Raw genomic sequence first — 19,064 nt, 5'->3', positions numbered from 1 at the left:
TATAGGCATCCATTGGTTTGGGAATGAATACTGAGAAACTACGTTGGTTAAAAGATCTTTATCAAATAAGAGGAGATTTGTTTGAGTCATGAAATCAGGGACTGGCAAACTTTTTCTGTACATGGCCAGAGAGTAAGTCCTTCAGTCTTTCCCAGCCATATGGTCTCTGCGACGACCACTCAGCTCTGCCGTTAGAACATGGAAGCAGCCACAGACAACACAGAAACAAATAATGGGGCTATTTTCCAAGAAGACTTTATGGTCACCGAATCTTAAATTCCATTTAATGTTTCTGTGTCATGAAATGTTATTCTTATGATTTTTTTCAACCCTATAAAAATACGAAAACAGGGGCGCCTGGGTGGCTCAGTCATTAAGCATCTGCCTTCGGCTCAGGTCGTGATCCCAGGGTACTGGGATTGAGCCCCGCATCGGGCTCCCTACTCAGCGGGAAACCTGCTTCTCCCTCTCCCACTCCCCCTGCTTGTGTTCCCTCTCTCACTGTGTCTCTCTCTGTCAAGTAAATAAATAAAATCTTTTAAAAAAATTAAAAAAAAAATACGAAAACATTCTTAGCTGGTGGGCTTGCCAGCTATAGTTTGCTGACCCCTGCAGTGAACTGTGAAATCAGATGTAGGGTAAACAACAAAAATTCACCAATGGACTGATTTCTAAAATGTTGATGATAAAGATAGAAAGATAGTAGCATTTTAATCATTCTAATTTACTTCTACTTTTTATCTCTCCTGGCAATTTTTATCTTGAACAGATAATTCACTTTTCTTTTGTTACTCCTTCTGCACTTACAATGCATTCCAAATCCAGTATCTTTTGTTCCTGTCAACCAACCATTTTGCCCCGATCCTGTATTATTCAAACCTTACTTGATTTGCTATATCCTTGTTATTCACACCAGAGAAATAAATGATAACAGATAGAAATCAAAGAATAGGTTAGCTTCTTCTTTATTCTTGCCCCGATAAAAGGCATCATTTTCTATGTTTTTATGTTTAAGGTTTTTATAAATGCAATTTGTGTTCCTCTGTCCTTTCATCAATATAAAATGTTCTTCCCTCACCTTTCCCTTTACTTACAGGTTATCTTTAAAATATGGCTATGGTACTCTCATAATTTTGGCTGTTCTAATAATAATTTAATCTAAAATGAGGATTAATGGCTGTTTATTACATTGGCTCTGAACATTGGCCCTAGTGGAACTGGACAGAATCTGGAAGATCAGAACCAAAAGTACAGGCAGGACTATAAGTTGGGCGAAGACCTGAAATATGAATACACAAAGATAATTGTTTTAAAGATAAGGAGGTGGAGATAATAATATTGAACGAGAGTTCAAAGCTTGGCTCTACAGCCAAGGAAGAAGGACAGGCATATCAAGAAAATAAGTGACAAAAGTTCTAAAAGTTCAAAAACGTCTTTTCAAAGATGAACTAGACCACTGGACACAGCTAAAGAACACAAGTTAGTTGGCATTTTAATACAGATTATGGGGAAGATTCGTAAGCAACACAGTGTTTGAAAGATGTTAGTTTTATCATAAAATTACCAATATTACAAAAAATTGCAAAAGAGAAGAGACCACTTAAATATGAACAAGTTAATGAGCTAATAGATAGGTTTGGCAGCTGATAATACGGATCCCGAGCTGGAGAGGCCAGGGTTCAAAGATATGCGAATGGCAGGCATTGCGGGGAGCAGAGCCCAAGTGTAGACATTGGTATACGAAGCAGGATAATCAGAAAAATGGATCAAAGAAGATACCCTAGAATCTGAGTTATCAAGAATGGACTGAAACTTGCAGCAAAATTATCTGAATTTTGAGTTCCTGTCAACATTGAGAGAACACAGTCATAGATGAAGTTCTTCTGCTGGGGAATTAGAATTGGCAGGAAAATAAAAGAGAGAGACAGAGAGCTGTATTATAAGTAACATAAGAATGAAGTAACACCATAGTTAGAAGACATAGTATTTTTTATGCAGTGAAACCTAAGTCTTTCAATTTCTTCATTTAAATTATGCCACTATTCGGGGCGCCTGGGTGGCTCAGTCGTTAAGCGTCTGCCTTCGGCTCAGGTCATGATCCCAGGGTCCTGGGATCGAGCCCCGCATCGGGCTCCTTGCTCCGCGGGAAGCCTGCTTCTCCCTCTCCCACTCCCCGTGCTTGTGTTCCCTCTCTCGCTGTGTCTCTCTCTGTCAAATATAAAAAAAAAAAAAAAAAAAAAAAATTTAAATTATGCCACTATTCAAATTAATTTATGTGTCATCAGTTAGAGATTAGTTAATATTTATTTTAGTCATTTCAATTACAAATATGGTCATAGGAAATGCATATTTGATTGTATCTGTCCTAAAATCTGGTACTCATGCCCTATTTGGAGAAGCCCATTTGGTCACATACTTGGTCTCACATCTTACTGACCCATCACTGAGTCCTACCACAGCCCCTGAGCATCTCTCTACTTACCTATTTCTTTCCTTCCCCATTGACTCAACTTAGCTCAGGTCTTCAGCTTACTTTACGTGGGTTAATGAAATGTCTTCTCAAATTCTATCTTCGTACTTGAGCCAGAATGATCTTCACAAAACAAAAATTACATCATGCCCCCTCCCATTGCCTTTAGCTAAGAGCCCAGCTCCATTACTGCCCAGCTGTGCAACTTTTGTAAAGTACTTTTAGTCTTTGTGCCTCAGTTTCATTACCTATAAAGTCACCAGCTGTGAAGACTAAGTGAGGTAAGTTTAGAGCAATATGGCACCCATATAAGCACTAGGAAAGCATTACATATTACTCTTATTTAGAATGACATCCAAATTCCTTTGTATGGTATTCAGCACCCCTCAGGATCTTGCCCTTGCTTTCCTATCTGACATTCACCCTCATCACTCCACAAACCATTCCATCCCTTGCACCAGTAACACTCTGCTCTAGCCATACTGAACTACTTAACAGCTATCTCCAACTTTTTTTCATTCTTTTTCTTGGATCAGGGCCTTTGCACATACGGCTGTCCTGTCTGGAAAGTCCCTCCCCACATAATTTGCCTGATTAAATTCCATTCTTCTTCGGGACTTAGCTTCATGGTCATCTCCTTTGCAAAGGCTTTTCTGGTCTCCCAAGCCTGGACCAGGTGCTCCTTCTGCCTACATGTCCTGCAGTTAACTGTGTTTACACCTGCCTTCATAAACTCATTGTAACTGCTTACTTCTTTGGCTAGCTCCCCTCCTTAGTCCACAAAATTCACGGAGGCAGAATTCCGAGGGCAGAGCCTGTGTCAGCGCCCGGCACATACAGCAACAAATAATTTGTTGCCTTCGTTACTGAATTGGCCACTTATGGCGTAATACGGTTGTTATTTCAAAAGCGAAACAAGCAACGCAAAACATATTGGTGGCAATTACATAATCATCCTATTTGTTTCCTTCCCAAAATATTCAGACACACTGGAAATACATAAGTAAATGTGGCATTTGGAGTATAAATATGTCTCATTCAAAACGGAAGCTTGAAACCATTATATGCATGTTTAAAATGTACTGTAAAAATATGCTTAATGTTACAAGCTACAAATTATTGCACCAGGTAGAAAAAAAAATCAAATTGGCAATTGACTAATTATATTCACATTTATAATTATTTCTTACCTTTTTTTGTTTTTTAGTTCAGGCTTCTCTCTTAACTCTGAGATAAACATGATGTTTCCTGAGCTTGACTTACTGGACTGTAACCCAGGACCGCCTGAATTGAACAAAGCACACAGGGGAAATACAAATATATTTTTATTCATTATGGCAGATGCTCTTTGAAACTTGACTTGTGAGAACAGAAGTTCAATGAATGTGTTTCACATTTGTTCTTCTGACAGAGGCCAAATGACACAGTGTAAAGATCCTCAACTAAGTATCAAGAGAAAAACTTCTTGTGTCCTGGAGTCCTCTTTGTCACTTACAATAGCCTTATGACTGTGAGGGTGTCCTCCCACATCTCCTACGTTTAGAATAGAGAAGAAAGATGTTTTAAGTGGCACAGCATGGACGGTAGAAAGGATCTGATACATAAGTGCCAGGGAGTCCTGCTTTTGCCATTACTACTTGGGTGACCACTAAACCATCTGTTCCCATTTTCTCCTTCCCTCCTTTATATACTGTTAAGTGTTCAGCAGACACTGTCACTTTGTTAGGGGATACAAAAATGAAATGTGTGGCTCTCATCTAGAGGAGCTAAGAACTCAATATAAAAGACAGAACTCCAAACCTCTAATCATATCGCTAGCCACACAGCTCAAATTTGTATGTGCATAAGAATCAGCTGGAGATCCCCTTAAAACGTAGGTTGTGACTCAGTAGGTCTGGGGTGGAGGCCAAGATTCTGCCTGTCTCAGAAGCCCCCAGGCGGTGGAGACTGCTGACCCCTGGGTGCTGGTTGGAGGAGCAGGGGCCCTGAGATATAAACCGAGAGGCTCTAGAAAAGCACAGAAGAAAGGAAACTACGACAAGGAAGACCCCACAGAGCAGTTGGGATGGAGAAGAAAGGAAACTACAACCAGGAAGACCCCACAGAGCAGCTGGGATGGAAGCAGTTGATGGAGTTTTCACAGAAGGTGAAAAGGGAGGTAGTAAACACATTTGAGTAGAGGGATTTTTTCTATAGGACACAGAAGTGTGAATGGCCATGCTGTGGGTGTGGAAAAAAAGAGCAAGTTGAGGGAGGCATGTGGTAGGGAGACCCATTTCCAGGAAGCTAATAGTCCATGTGGACGATGATGAGGCCCTACGTAACTTTAATGTAGTCATCTGATTATTCTAGCTCAGTTTTGTAAAAGGTGTGTGGTAGACAGGGCCTCAGGAAGGTGGGGCCAGTGAGGACAGAGAAAAGGAGAGAGATTTCTCCCAATATAGTTATGAGGTAAAAAATGACAGGACCAGATCCCTGACTGAATGTGGCTAAGGCATGCAGGATGTTCTTGGCTCAGAGGACCAGAAAACAGGTTTGTTTTTTAACTCGGGGAATCCACAAGGAGAAGCAGGTTTGGATTTGGTGGAGGAAGTGAAAAATAAAAATGAAATGATTCTTAAACACAAAATGTAATGATTGAGGGACAGAGAGGTCTATTTAGGTCTGAAGATCTACTGTTTCTCGCTTTTGTTAAGTCCATTGTCCTTGAATACTGTGTAGAGTTACCACTTTCTATTTAGTAATAAATAAAACAACAATTTTGAGAAAGAATTAACATTTTACCCTCATTTCATGATTCCCCTCAGGGATTTTTCTCTGCTCACTTATAAATTCTCTTTGTGTATTTCTTAAAAGTTGACTGTTAGGACTTTTAATTGTATTAAAATCTTTTTTTTTCTGAACAGAGCATCTTTTTTATCTTGCCCATGGGTGGGTCACATAATACAATTCATTTTCTATGTCTCTTCCTTTTAATTATTGTCAGCATCGTTTCAGCTGCTTTTGTTGAAAAGTGATTATTGACCTTTTCTCCTTTGACACCATCTTTTCATTTCTCGTGGGCTATATCTGATTATATTCCAGACTCCTTAAATAAGTCATTCTGAAACAATTGGTCATGAATAAATTATTTTTGGTAGTAAATGATATCGTGAGTCTTAAAGAAAGACTATACAATGAGATGAATTTAGTAAACTTTTTTCTCTATCGGTAGAACTGAATTTTTTTCATAACAGGAGTTACAAAATCGTAAATCATCAGGGCCAGAGAGGTAATGTAGTAGATAAAGAGTGATGAATTTGAATTCTGGCACTCTGATGCTGTCATAATTCATGTTCAGTACTAAAGATGAAACTTGGCCATGGAGGCATTAGTGATCAGTGGGGGGTGTGGCAAACTGGAAAGCACAGGCCCCAGAGGGAGGGAAAGATATCTGCTAGTGACAGGGGATTGATCCATGGGGGAAGGCAGATGCTCTCTTTCAAGATCATCTGATTTTTCAAGAGAAGTAGAAATCTAAGATTTTTATTTTAAAAATACTACTCATAGTTGTTATGGGTTGAACTGTGTCCCCTAAAAAGATATGTTGAAGTCCTAATCCCCAGTACTTTGGAAGTGACCTCATTTCAAAACAGGGTCTTTGTTGTTTTTTTTTTTTTTTAAGATTTTATTTATTCATTTGACAGAGAGAGAGAGAGAGAATGCGCGCAAGTAGGCAGAGTGGCAGGCAGAGGGAGAAGGAGAAGCAGGCTCCCTGCTGAGCAGGGATCATGACCTGAGCCGAAGGCAGATGCTTAGCCGCCTGAGCCACCAGGGTGCCCCCAAAACAGGGTCTTCGCAGATGTAATCAAGTTAAGATGAGATCATCAGGGTGGGCCCTGATATGGTATGACTGGTATCCTTACAAGGAGAGAGGAGAGATGCACACAGGGAAAAGGTCATGGGAAGGAGGCAGCGATTGTAATGGGGCCTCCGCAAACCAAGGAACAGCAAGGATTGTCAGCCATCACCAGAAGCCAGGACGAGAGGCATGGGGCAGATTCTCCCTCATTCTTGTTGACTTCTAGCCTCCAGAACCCTGAGATAGTATATTTCTGTTGTTGTAAGCCACACAGTTTGTGGCACTTTGTTACAGAAGCCCTAGGAAATTAATAAAATAGTAAATAAACATGCCTGTGAGTTTTATATACAGTCTACTGCTGTGTAATATTAAGTAATTTCATTACAGATTAAAAAAAACTAAGGCATTTGTAAAAAATACTTCTATTTGGCTATACTTTGCTGGAATATGGCAAGTTACTTTGTGTCATTATCAACATTGCCATTTTCATCGACATCTTAATGCGGCAGACGACCACAAGTATTTAAATTTATCCCCTCAATAAATATTAAGCAGTTACCAGGTGCCAGCTATTGAGCATGGCACAAGGAGTAAAACCGTGAATAAGAACAGCCTTTTCCCTGAAGAAACTGACCACTATACTAGGAGTTACAATACAGGAGCTGTGATGAGAGAGTAGCACAGATTGCTACAGGAAGACAGCAACAGGCTGGGAAAACCATCTGATGATGATGTGCACAGTTTAATTGTGCAGAAGGAGTGAGATGTTGGCTGATCTGTCTTACAACCCAGTATATATATATATATATAAACAGAGCTGAGGTTCCAACCCAGGACCTCTGACCCAAATCTCTTTTTACCTTACCACACTACTTTGGTTTTCTTCATCTGCAAAAATGAGGACAATATTACTCCTTCAAGCTTTCCTGAAGATTAAATAAGACCTATGAAACACACTGGCCCCCTGCCTGGTCATGGCAGAACTTATTAGTGCCCCCCAGATCCTGGTTCTCCCACCTGTCCTGGGTACTTGGAGGACTATATTTCCCAGACTCCTCACACCTGGGTGGAGCCACATGACTAGTTCTGGCCAATGGGTCACAGCACAGCACGTAAGAGCCGGTGTGCCATTTTCCATGCTCTCTTCCCCTGATGCTAGGAGCAGGGAGACCATGTGTTCCAGATGGTGGAACTGCAAATGATGAGGTTTCTGTCAGCCTGGGTCTCTGAGCAACTATCAGAACAGGACCCCTGCCAACCCATGATGGAAATAAATCTTTGTTTTGTTAAACTACTGGGACTTGAAAGTAAATTTTTTCCAGCAATTTATCTTCGTTCATCCTGACCAAAGCACTGGTTCATAATACATGCTCCACAAATTTTCTTCTTTCTTCTTCTGTCTATCACAGGGTGATAGAAATAAGACTGGTATTAAAAAATATCAAAATTTAGGGCCTGTATTACCTAGCTGAATTTAATATATTCTTATTCCAGATCCTGAGACAAACCCAAAACAGCTTATGACAGTTAAGAAAGTGTGTCCTAAGACTAGCTGAAATGAAAAATCCATTTGCTGTCAGAAAAGTCACCTCCCATTAAAGATCATTTCTCCCATTCCTCCCAACCAAATTATTTAAGCTTAAAAATAGCAAAAGGACCTTATGAAAAAAACATATAAATGCAAAAAATCCCAGTTTGAGGTTTCAGCCACTATTCTTAACATACCTTCAGAGGGTTTTGACTGTCATTACTACAAATAGAAGACTTCCAGGAAGGAATTATTCAACAAAAAGAAGTCTTTTATTTTCTCTACAAATTTGGGACATGAGGAGAAAGATGAGAGTAAATATAATTCCAAGTTTTCCGCTCAAACAAATCTAAATGCTTCTGTCTACATTCAATGTCTTGATGATATGTTCTCATTTGCTAACTAACCGCATTTCCCACTTTTTTCCCCCCTAACATAGAGTCCATTTTAATCAGTCTCCTTAAAATCCACAAACAAGCCATATTCATCCTTTCTTTATGCCTTTTATCCATTTGCCTGAAATGCCCTTCTCTCTTACTTGGAGAATGAGCTCTAGGTCTACTTCCTATGGTTGTATTTTGTCCTCTAAGATTCAGTGCTTTTTGTTGCTGTTGTTGCTTTTACTTTATTTTACCATTATTCATATATATATATAATATATATAAACAATATAATAATATATATAAACTCTATATATATAGAAAGAGGGTGAGACAGTTGACATATAACATTATATTAGTTTCAGGTGTACTACACAATGATTCAATATATGTATATATTGTGAAATGATCACCACAGTAAGTCCAGTTAACAGCCATCGACGCTTTTTTATGCCTAGTAATTTTGTCTCTTATCTGTACTTTAAGTTCTCTAAGAAGTGCAATGATTTTTTTTACACTTCACCTCCATATCCACAAAGCTTTGACACAGTCCTGAGCACACCATCAGCAGTAAATAAATACTTCCTGGTTGATTGGTTTGTGAGTTTGTGTGGGGATGGATGGGTAATGCTGTCTGGTCAGGAAGAACAGAAAATTGAAGAGATTCCAGAAGGACTCATGACTGAAGTCAAAATCGGTGTTTGGGGACGGGAGGTGGGGGACTTGAAAATCATCTTTGGTAGTAGTTTAATTTTAAAGTGAGTATTACCAATTAGTGACCGTTTGACAATAGGCTTACCACAAGTGTCCCATTGGGAATGAAAGTAGGCAACGAAACACTTAAAAACTTTGCTGCTTGGGAATACCTCTAGAAGGCTGGAGAAAGAAGGCTTAAAAATGATGCGAGATCACATTTAAACATTAGGCATCACACTGTCCGCTGTTGCCTCCACTGTGAGAAACAGATACATGATCACTGGATACACTGCATTATGTCATCTCACCCAAATTGTCACCTACGTTATAGACATAGCACAAGATGTCTCATGTAACAACAGGGAGTTTCCATTAGCTAATAATTGTGTGATACATAGTCATGTGAAGTGAAGTATATTAGCACCAGTACATACGAGTATTTAAGATGTGTGGGGAGGTTTTTCTCAGCTGCGGAGTTATATACTATGCCAACGCGTATCTGTTATGATTGTTGTTTTCAGATACATTAGGTTAAACTAGGTGTTGAGTTTCTGAAAGGGGACATTCCTAAAAAGGAAAGTTCACATCGTAGACAGTGCCATGAACTGAGCTGCTTGAATGAGAGTCGAGGAGGGAGGGATTGAGGTAGCTGTTACATTGAGCTCAACTGATTGATTCGGTAAGTATTTCTTGAATGCTAGGCATTGTTCCAGGCACGGATGGGCTACAGGTAATCCAGACAGACTTGTCCTCTGCAACCATGGAGCTTATATTCCATTTGGGGTGGTAGACAATGAACAAATGAATAAATGATCAAGATGGATTCAGACAGAGGTTAAGTACGATGAAGAAAATACAACAGGATGATATAACAGAGTAGTGAGGAAAGCGATGGCTAGAAAAGTCTGGGGAGGTGACATGCAGCAGAGGCCTCAGTGACACAAGGGAGTAGCTTTACCATCATGTAGAGAAAGACTTGCCAGCAGAGACCGTTAGGCTGGAGTGAGCTAGTACGCTTGTGTATGAGGACAGTAGAAAGGCCATCATGATGAAAGCATGGCAAAGAAGCAATGTGGGATAAGATGAGACAGGAAAGAATGGGATGGGTCAGACCTCTAGGCCATGGGAAAGAGTTCAGGGTTTAATATGATTGTAGACTGGACCCCTCGCTTCCTGCTTGATCAATTCTGGTCGTACTGCATGTAGTCTGTTTTCATTGTCCACTTGTTCCTAGGTTGTAGCTTCAGGTCCATCTTCCCTCCTTTCTCTCCTCCTAACTCCTGTTCTGAGGAATCCACCATCTTTCAAAAAGGAAGACTTCATGTCTGAGGGATTATTTGGAGAAAATACATACCCTGTGGTGCATTTGCCCTTCCTCAAAAAGTATAACTGTTCCTTATGTGTGTCTATTTTGCAACTAATAGAGTACTAGTTCTGAAACTAAAACCTAAATATGAGAAGCTTTATTTCCTCTCTTACTGTGTTGGTGCCAAGATCAACTTATCAATGTGGCACAGGACCTTGGGCCATCCATACTTCTAGGGGTTCACAAAAATGTTCTAACTTATCTTAAAATTAGAAGAAAAAAATGAACTTTTAGGTTAGAGAAAATGAGTAATATTAATATATTCATCTTTATACCATTGCAGTCATAAAATTTTAAATTTTTTTTTTTTTTTTTATGGAAGAAGAGTCCCATGAAGGCAAAAGTGCATAGGGCCCACAAAAGTAATAATATAGCTCTCACTGGTGCTTTATATGGTAACAGATACTAAGGTAATCTTTACTCTTCAATATAATTATTATTCTCACAGAAAAACATTTTATTTTGTTCAATCTAGTTCATTGATTTAGTGAACTGTAAGCTATTTGAATAGTAATTTTTTTTAAGATTTTATTTATTTGACAGAGAGACACAGCGAGAGAGGGAACACAAGCAGGGGGAGTGGGAGAGGGAGAAGCAGGCTTCCCGCGGAGCAGGGAGCCCGATGTGGGGCTCGATCCCAGGACTCTGGGATCATGACCTGAGCCGAAGGCAGACGCTTAATGACTGAGCCACCCAGGTGCCCCTGAATAGTAGTTTTTTGAAAAAGATTTTATTTATTTATTTGAGAGAGAGAGAGAGCACAGAGGGAAAGGGACAAGCACACTCCCCACTGAGCAGAGAGCCAGACGTAGGGCTAAATCCCAGGATCCTGAGATCATGACCTGAGCTGAAGGAAGACGCTCAACTGACTGAACCACCCAGGTGCCCCAGTAGTAATCCCTTAATAGTGAAAAAATTTTGTGTATCCCATAGATGTATATTAATTTATAAAAAAATATACAGCTACTAATGTACTATTACATTGTATGAAATACAACATAGTTATATAAGTAGATAAGTTAAAGGCTAGATTAAAGATGAAATAATGCTTAAATAATTTTTGAAGTTATTAATGATATATAAAATGTTCATTCTTTTTTTAAAAGATTTTATTTATTTATTTATTTTAGAGAGAGAGAGAGAGCAGGGGGAAGAATAGAGGGGGAGGGAGAGGAAAGAATCTCAAGCAGACTCTGCGCTGAGCTTGGAGCCGACGTGGGGCTCAGTCTCATGACCCTGAGATCAGTACCTGAGCCAAAATCAAGAGTTGGACGCTTAACTGACTGAGCTATCCAGGCACCCCATAAAACATTTATTCTTAATAAAGTTATTGATAATTGTTTTTAGTGAAAACAATATAAGTGAATATGCTTAATCTCTACGAAAGTCTTATTTTTACATTTAGTGAGCTGAGAATTAAAGTTTCAGTTTTTTAAACCTGGTTTTAAGGACTAACATAGATGAAAAAATACTCCACAAAAAATCTATATATTCCAATGGAATGAGTACATCAAGGGAAGCACTTAGGAAACTCTGATACTCGTTTTTCAGTTGCATACCAATTATGCAAACATTTTGCTGAAATTCAGCAACTTGGTACCTTCTTGGGTACCAATCATCTGTTTTTGAAACCTAATCAGAAGTGGTTGCACTGTTACACTTTTAGCAGTGTGTTCAAGATCCACTGAAATCATCATATAGAAGATTTTTAAACAGATTATAAAATGTTAATTATTTTTTAAAATTAAGAAGCTGTTATGAGAGTATTTATAGAAGACATATTTACATCTGTTAAAATGCAGCAAAATCACATAACAATGGAAACATCTCTGAAGATTCATTTTTAAAATGCTTTTGCTATATTAATATTAATGAGAAAGAGTGAATCACTCATTATTAAAACATCAACTTAATCTTGATGGGATGAATTAAAAAGTATTTCTTTTTTCAAAAAATATCTACTAGGTAGCATTCTATTGAGGTCCACTTACCACTACAGCAAAGTTCAGCAAATTTTGAGCACTTATCTAACTTGTAAGAGAAAAATGCATAACCTACCTTTTAATTCAACAACCATTTTAAGAACCTCAACAAGATAACCAGTGAACTTCTTTATATGACAAAATGATCATGGTCGTTGTCTTCCTCATTATAAAATACTTAAAGGTTATAACACTTAGAATAATAAATTTTAAAATTCACTTAACGGAACAAGGAAACTGCAACACATTGCGAAATACTGAAAGGGAACCCAAGAGTGATGGAGGAATTCTTAAAGAGCTTTGGGTGATAAAATCTACCATTGGTCTACCTTACCCACATCGTAGGATCCATGCCTTCCTGATATACAGAGGCGGTGAGGGCGCCAGTGTAAATATGTATATTAAAGATTAGTACAGCTTAACTTATTTTCTATTTTTTAGACAAGAAATAGGAGGCTTGATATTTTCCCCTTGCAATAATGAATTATTAGACTCTGGAAACCACTCTGTTAAACTGCCATTGGGTGTTTCTCATCTTTTTTTTTTTTTTTTAATTTTTATTGTAGTGTCTTTTCCTAACATATTTACTATGACATCGATTCCTTTTCTTATTTTTTGCCAATCAGAATGTTCTTTAAAAATGACAACAAATAAACACAGAGATTACAATTTCTAAATGGTTTATGCATTTATACAGATTCTTCTCAGTTTCTCATACCAGTTGAAATTAATAATAGAGATTAATTGAAGAAAAATTCTTTCTGCAATTAAAAAGCAATTTTCTAGAGCCTTTATTATTCAAAAAGAACTAGACTAAATTAGCAAAAAATATTCAGAAAGCTATGAAATATGCACATCCTTAAGACTGACCAAACAAGTTTTGATCCTGAACAATAAAGATATTTTTTCACTTTTTGTTTGCTTCTATAAAAACACTGCATACTGAAACAGTAGAAATATGTTGTATGCTTATCAACCAAAAATATCAGAAGATAGAATAGTATTTCTATGGCTTTAGCAGTATGAAAGGCTAGAGAAGCAAATGTTACTTATGTCAAATTGGAAATTTTAAAAAGTAAAATGGCATTATCTAACTTACTGAAGATAGGAAACCAGAGGGCAAAGAGGGATTAGCATTTCAGAGACAAAATATTAGAAAAAGTGTATATTAATAGCTGAGATAAAGTCATTCAATTGACTACTTTCATTTCAAAGTCTGCTATAACATTAATTGCTAGGAATTCAATTCACATTTGAATCAAAGCTTGGTGTAGAAGAATATTCCTGAATGTTCTAAGAATTTACTAGGAATCCATTATTCATTAGTATTACCTATTACTTTTATTCAAAATAGCGGGAGAAAGTTTGGGAAAATAAGGAAGTTTTGCAGTAGCATTGTAGATTTTTTTTTTTTTTTTTAGTAAATGGCCACAAAAAAATTCTATTCAGCTCATCAAATTTGCCTTGGCCTAATCCATATTTACCAACTTACTTCCTCCTAGCTATTTTCATCATTTTCTATCATTAAACTAAGACAGTAGTTCTCAGTCTTGAAACCAGCAGAAATAACCCCCTGAGGCAAGTAATAACTACCTACCTCTTTGACCGCGCCTTCTCTGTCTACTTTGAGGCTTCTTCTTCCTCCTTCTGCACCCGAAATGTTCCTGACTGAGGTTAGTTCAAGTCTTTACTCTTTACTTTTCGTACCCTTGCCTCTGATAATCTCATTTACCCTGTGATTTCAATTATTGCCTCCCTGAAGAAGAATCCCAAATAGTTGACTCTAGCTGAGACTTTGCAAGCTACAGGCTCACATTCCAACCTTCTGCTCATCACCTACATGTGGATACACTACAAGCAATACAAACGCAGTGTCTACAAAACCAAACGCAAGGTCTTCCTACATCATCAGTTTAACTCCTCTGTTTCTGTTAATGCTGACTCAACTCCCCTACCTATGTTGCCTTGATACTCAGCTCTTTGAATCCTCTGTCTCCCCTCTTACTGTCCCATCCTTACTAACATCACATGCATTATTTTTAACAACATCTTAACTAGTCTCCTTACTTCCAATTGAGAAACAGGTCAACTTGAATCATCATTCTGAAGCATGGCTTTAATCATGTTCCATATCTTCTTTAAAAAAGCTTTGTTTGCTTCTGACTACTTTCAGAAGGATGTTCAAATTCCTCAATCTGCTATTCCAGAATTTAATGATGTGTCATACTTCTCTAGATTCATTTCCCATCATCCTATAACTTTTAGCTTATACACGAAAGTTGAATTTTATTACTTTGTGTTTCCCCAGTATAACATTCAATACCTTGCTCCTTTACCTTTGCTCATATTGTGTATCCTATCTCTAGGTTGAAGTACTGAACAACCTTTAAATCCTAGTTCAAATTAAACCTTTTCTAAGAAGCTTTACCTGATGGCTCCAGCTTAGCTGTGATCTCTGATTTATTTAGTTTGAATTATTCCTATGGGCTCCATGATGTAACAGAAAGGGTATGGGCTTTGAACTTCTCTATATCTATACCAAAGTCATTCTCTAGCTTTGTGACAATAGGAAACTTATTTAACTATTTTAATTCTTGGTTTTAACATCTATAAAATGAGAATAGTACAGCTTACCAAGAAGTTCAAAAGAAATCCTGTGTGATATGATTCATGCCACCAAGAGAGAAGCCAATTGAGTGGCTACTTCTCAGGATAAGAAGACAGAATTTTCATTCATTCAGATATATTAAATGCCAACTAAGGACCATGCACTTTAAAATAGAGAGTGATGAACAAGATAAATATAGTCCCTGCCTCCACGGAGCTAATAGTCCTAGAGTCTAATTTCACTGCAGCCCCAAGTCTAGTCTTCTACTTTGCAGAAAGACCTGAAATTGATTGGATTAGTAAATATGACTCTTGCTAAAAATATCACTAACACTGATACATAAAATCAGAATAGCAACTTCTTATTTATACTGAAGACGCAACTGTCAAACAAACTGACTACTTGACATGGTTTAACCAGGTAGCTACATGGAATCAGAATGAGAAGGGGGAAAGACTCAAATATTTGATGGTCTTGAGCTCTAATAGCCAGATGGGGCAATGTCTCAAACAGGAAGATAGACTCTCTTTCTTCATACATGTCTATAGAGAGATGGCACCTGGGATATCAAGCACAAGAGAGACCCTAGAATGATAGCCCTCTCCTATTTTCTTCAGCTTCCTGAATAATTTGCAGACAAGATTCCCAAATATTCCAATGGACCTTAAAGGTAGGGATGAAAATGCTTGCCACAGATCTCTGCACAAGGTATGCTCATGGTGAAGCTGGTGGTAATGATGAGAGAAAAACATAGAACTATGAACTAAATTTTGAGCAGGACTTATGAATCCTCAAGTGGCAAAGAGAAATCAGTGGATAGAAAATGAACTCAACTGAGTATCTGCCATTAAGCAAAATAGCAGCTCAGGGTCAAAGACTAGATTTCAGTGTCAAGCCAAAAGAAATGTCATTATTCCCACACCTATTTCTAAGTTGTCAATTGTACTCCTATAATATCATGTGCTTGCTAACATATCATCCAAATTTCTTGAAGGCTGAGACAAGGCCTGGTTTGGCTTACTATTAGGACACCATCCCCATTAGACGGGACATTCTGCATCAATGCTCAAGAAAGGAACAAACAACCCATCTTATCCTTAAACAAAGGACATATGTATCTAGGCATCATCTTCACATTGGGTAAATCCTCCTATAAGAGAGACATTTGGGGATTCGAAGAGGATATGTGAAGGAGGCCTTAGATAGCCTCAAGTGGTACTAGGTTGGCAGTGGAAGAGAAGTTGAAATCTTATCTCTAGCTTCCTCCTATCCCTTCGGTATTCAAGCGTCTTCAATAAAAGAGAGATTCCTAAGACATAGCAGCTCGGCGTAAGTAGAAGGGAAAATACAGACTCAAAATAGCCTTAACAAAATAATGTTTCTCTGGCTTTGTCCATACCCATTTTGCAGGTCATTTAGCCCTTCACAAAACTGTAGAGTACACGGTAATCATTATAAGCTATTAACTATTGTTATCATATATTCATCTCTCCAGCACTAGGTTCATTCCAAAAACATACAGCAAGATAACATTAAAAACAACAGCAACAACCAAAATATACAAAAAGAAGTCAAAGCCAATGCTGAGGATAAGGAAAGGAACATAAACCAAAACCAAACAAAGCATTTGTACACAAAGTGCATAATACTGTAAATAGACTACAATAGTGACACTGAACTTTCTTACACAAGCATTTGAACTTTGTAGATATATTCTAATCTTCTTGGAAAATCCAAGTTCCTTAGAACCATGAGCAAAAAGAGAATCCTTAGGGAAATAAGGATAGATCAGCATTTCTCTAGGTATACTGGTCAGATTTCCTCAGGCCAAAATCCATAGTGCATTGCTGGTTTAAAAACTGTTACCTGAGATTTCAATTCCTGCAGAATGTTCCTTAAGTAAATTTTCATGTATATTTTATCCTGCCACAATTTCCTTCCTTCCTTCCTTCCTTCCTTCCTTCCTTCCTTCCTTCCTTCCTTCCTTCCTTCCTCCCTTCCTCCCTCCCTCCCTCCCTCCCTCCCTTCTTTCCTTCCTTCTTCTCTTTTTCTTTCTCTTTTTCTTTCTTATTTAATCCTGATGTTCATTGAAGACATTCTTTCAAAGGCTAGTCTTCGGCTGTACTGGCATTGATGAGTAAATAAGAGACCCCTAATTTGTTTACATTAAAAAATAATAACAATGAGAAAGGCACTATACCAAGTGATGGAAAGTAATAAAAGTTGAAATATAAAATAGCTGCACTTTACACTTCCATTTAAAAAGTTGGTGGCAGAATCTCATGAGCCATCTGGAACTCAGGAGACTAAGAGACTGCACATTTTTTATCTAATAAAGACAGGCATGCACAGGTGTGCTGATAGGCACTCACTAAAAGTTATGCTTTCAGGGTTGGAGAATGAAGCATGCTCCCTGGAGTACTGTTGTGGTTTTCTTTTCCACTTTTTAAAAAATGATATTATATTGAATATAGTAGCTCATAAAAGTGTCAGACTGATAGTTTTGGAGTTCCAAATTTCTTCCCACAAAGCAAGAGCAACACAGGCAGGCATATCACAAATTTGCTAAAACATTTTTAGTAATGGGACTTATTGGGGCATTATAGGAACTTATAAGCATGCCAAAATTTTTACATGAATCAGATTGAACATCTGAAGGCTATGGTAGGAGACTAATGAATAAATTCATAAGAAGTGCAGGTAGCTTTGCATGTCAACTCAATTCTTGCTACAAGAAACTTAATTTTTAGGTGCAATTTTAGGTGCAAAGATTATTTCAAAGGGCCATTTGTGGCAGAAGGCTACTTACCAGAAGATAATGGGATCTCCAGTAGATTGTGTTCCTAGGAAATAGGTCCAGCACTAGCTGGCCACAGCAGCAGCCCCTATCTTAGAAGAACTTACACTCAGGGGTGGACTTTAACTTCTAAAAGCCACTGAAAAAAACTGTATGGCTCTTAGTTCAGATAGATAATTAAGGCTTTTCCACAATTTACAAACTGCTTTGCTAGCACAGCTAGCATTAAGTTGGGGGGGGGGGGGCATGGAGACTACAAAAGTCCTATTTTAATAGGTTAAGATTTGATGAAGATGCTTGATCAAATGAAGCATTTTGTCAATTCTAGAGGATAGTGGAAAGGTGGAGCAACTTTTTATGTTCTCTTGAGAACTAAGATAACAAGGCATGATAAGAGTGGAGAAAGGAGACTTGGTTAACACTCTTTGATGTGGGATGGGTCACCAAGAGGATGTACTCTAGCAGTGATGGAGAATCAGAGTAGGTAAGTCTTTAGGGGACCTAAAGCTTAGCTTTGACTCATATCCAGATGAGGTAACTCCATAATGCTAGTTCCTTCAGGAACCAGGCAGAAGCAAATAATAATCCTTTCTAAAGGAAGCTACTAGTTGGTTAAGTGTCTGCCTTTGGCTCAGGTCATGATCCCGGGGTCCTGGGATGGAGTCCTGCATCTGGCTCCCTACGCAGCAGGGAGCCTGCTTCTCCCTCTCCACCACCCCCACCCCCGGCCTCCTGTTCTCTCTCTCTTTCTCTCAAGTAAATAAATAAAATCTTTTAAAAATTTTTTAAAAAATAAAGGAAGCTACTAGCATCATCCTAGGCCTACAATTATTTCTAAAAGTTATTTTGCAAATCAATGCCAGGTAAGCAATAAAAGTAAATAACCAGGTGCACAAAGAGACAGTAAGGCATGAATAAAATATAATAAAAATAGCACACAATAGAGAAACAGGGGCTTCAAATATGGGCATTATCAAACACATATTCCAAATAACGTCTATTATTTTCAAGGAGATAAGAGACAAGATTGAGAATCGCAGCAGGTATTTAGAAACTAAAAATAGGATAAGCAAAATTATGTATGAATGGATGAGTTCATCAATATCTTGGACTCAGCTATCAGGAAAAAAATACCTAGAATAAAGCATGGGGAAATAAAAAAGTTGGCAATACATAATAAAGGTTAAAAGACAAGGAGGGCACCATGATAAGGTCTAAGATATATATAATTAGAATCCCAGAAAGGGAGAAAAGAGAGAAAGAGGAAGAAGCACTATTTACAGAGAGAATGTCTGGAAACATTTCCAAATTGATAAAAAACATTATGTCACAAATTCAAGACCACTTACCAATTGTAAGAGAAATAAATAAAAAGAAATCCTCACCTAAGTACATC

General features: G+C 38.0%; 1 long non-coding RNA gene across 6 annotated transcripts in view; it reads right to left on the bottom strand.

Annotated features, from left to right (window-relative positions):
* Positions 1-1,467: 1,467 nt before the first annotated feature.
* Positions 1,468-19,064, bottom strand: part of LOC118522298 (uncharacterized) — a 32,058-nt gene continuing 14,461 nt past the window's right edge. For all 6 annotated transcript variants that reach the window (XR_013447191.1, XR_013447188.1, XR_013447190.1 and 3 more), the window contains 2 exons: positions 3,661-3,754; positions 1,468-2,204 (listed from right to left, as the gene is read on the bottom strand). This is a non-coding gene — a long non-coding RNA (uncharacterized LOC118522298). The remainder of the gene's footprint in view (positions 2,205-3,660; positions 3,755-19,064) is intronic.

Source organism: Halichoerus grypus, chromosome 4 (assembly GCF_964656455.1).
Source record: "Halichoerus grypus chromosome 4, mHalGry1.hap1.1, whole genome shotgun sequence".
Classification (NCBI taxonomy): domain Eukaryota; kingdom Metazoa; phylum Chordata; class Mammalia; order Carnivora; family Phocidae; genus Halichoerus; species Halichoerus grypus.
This window is presented reverse-complemented; position numbering and strand designations above follow the sequence as displayed.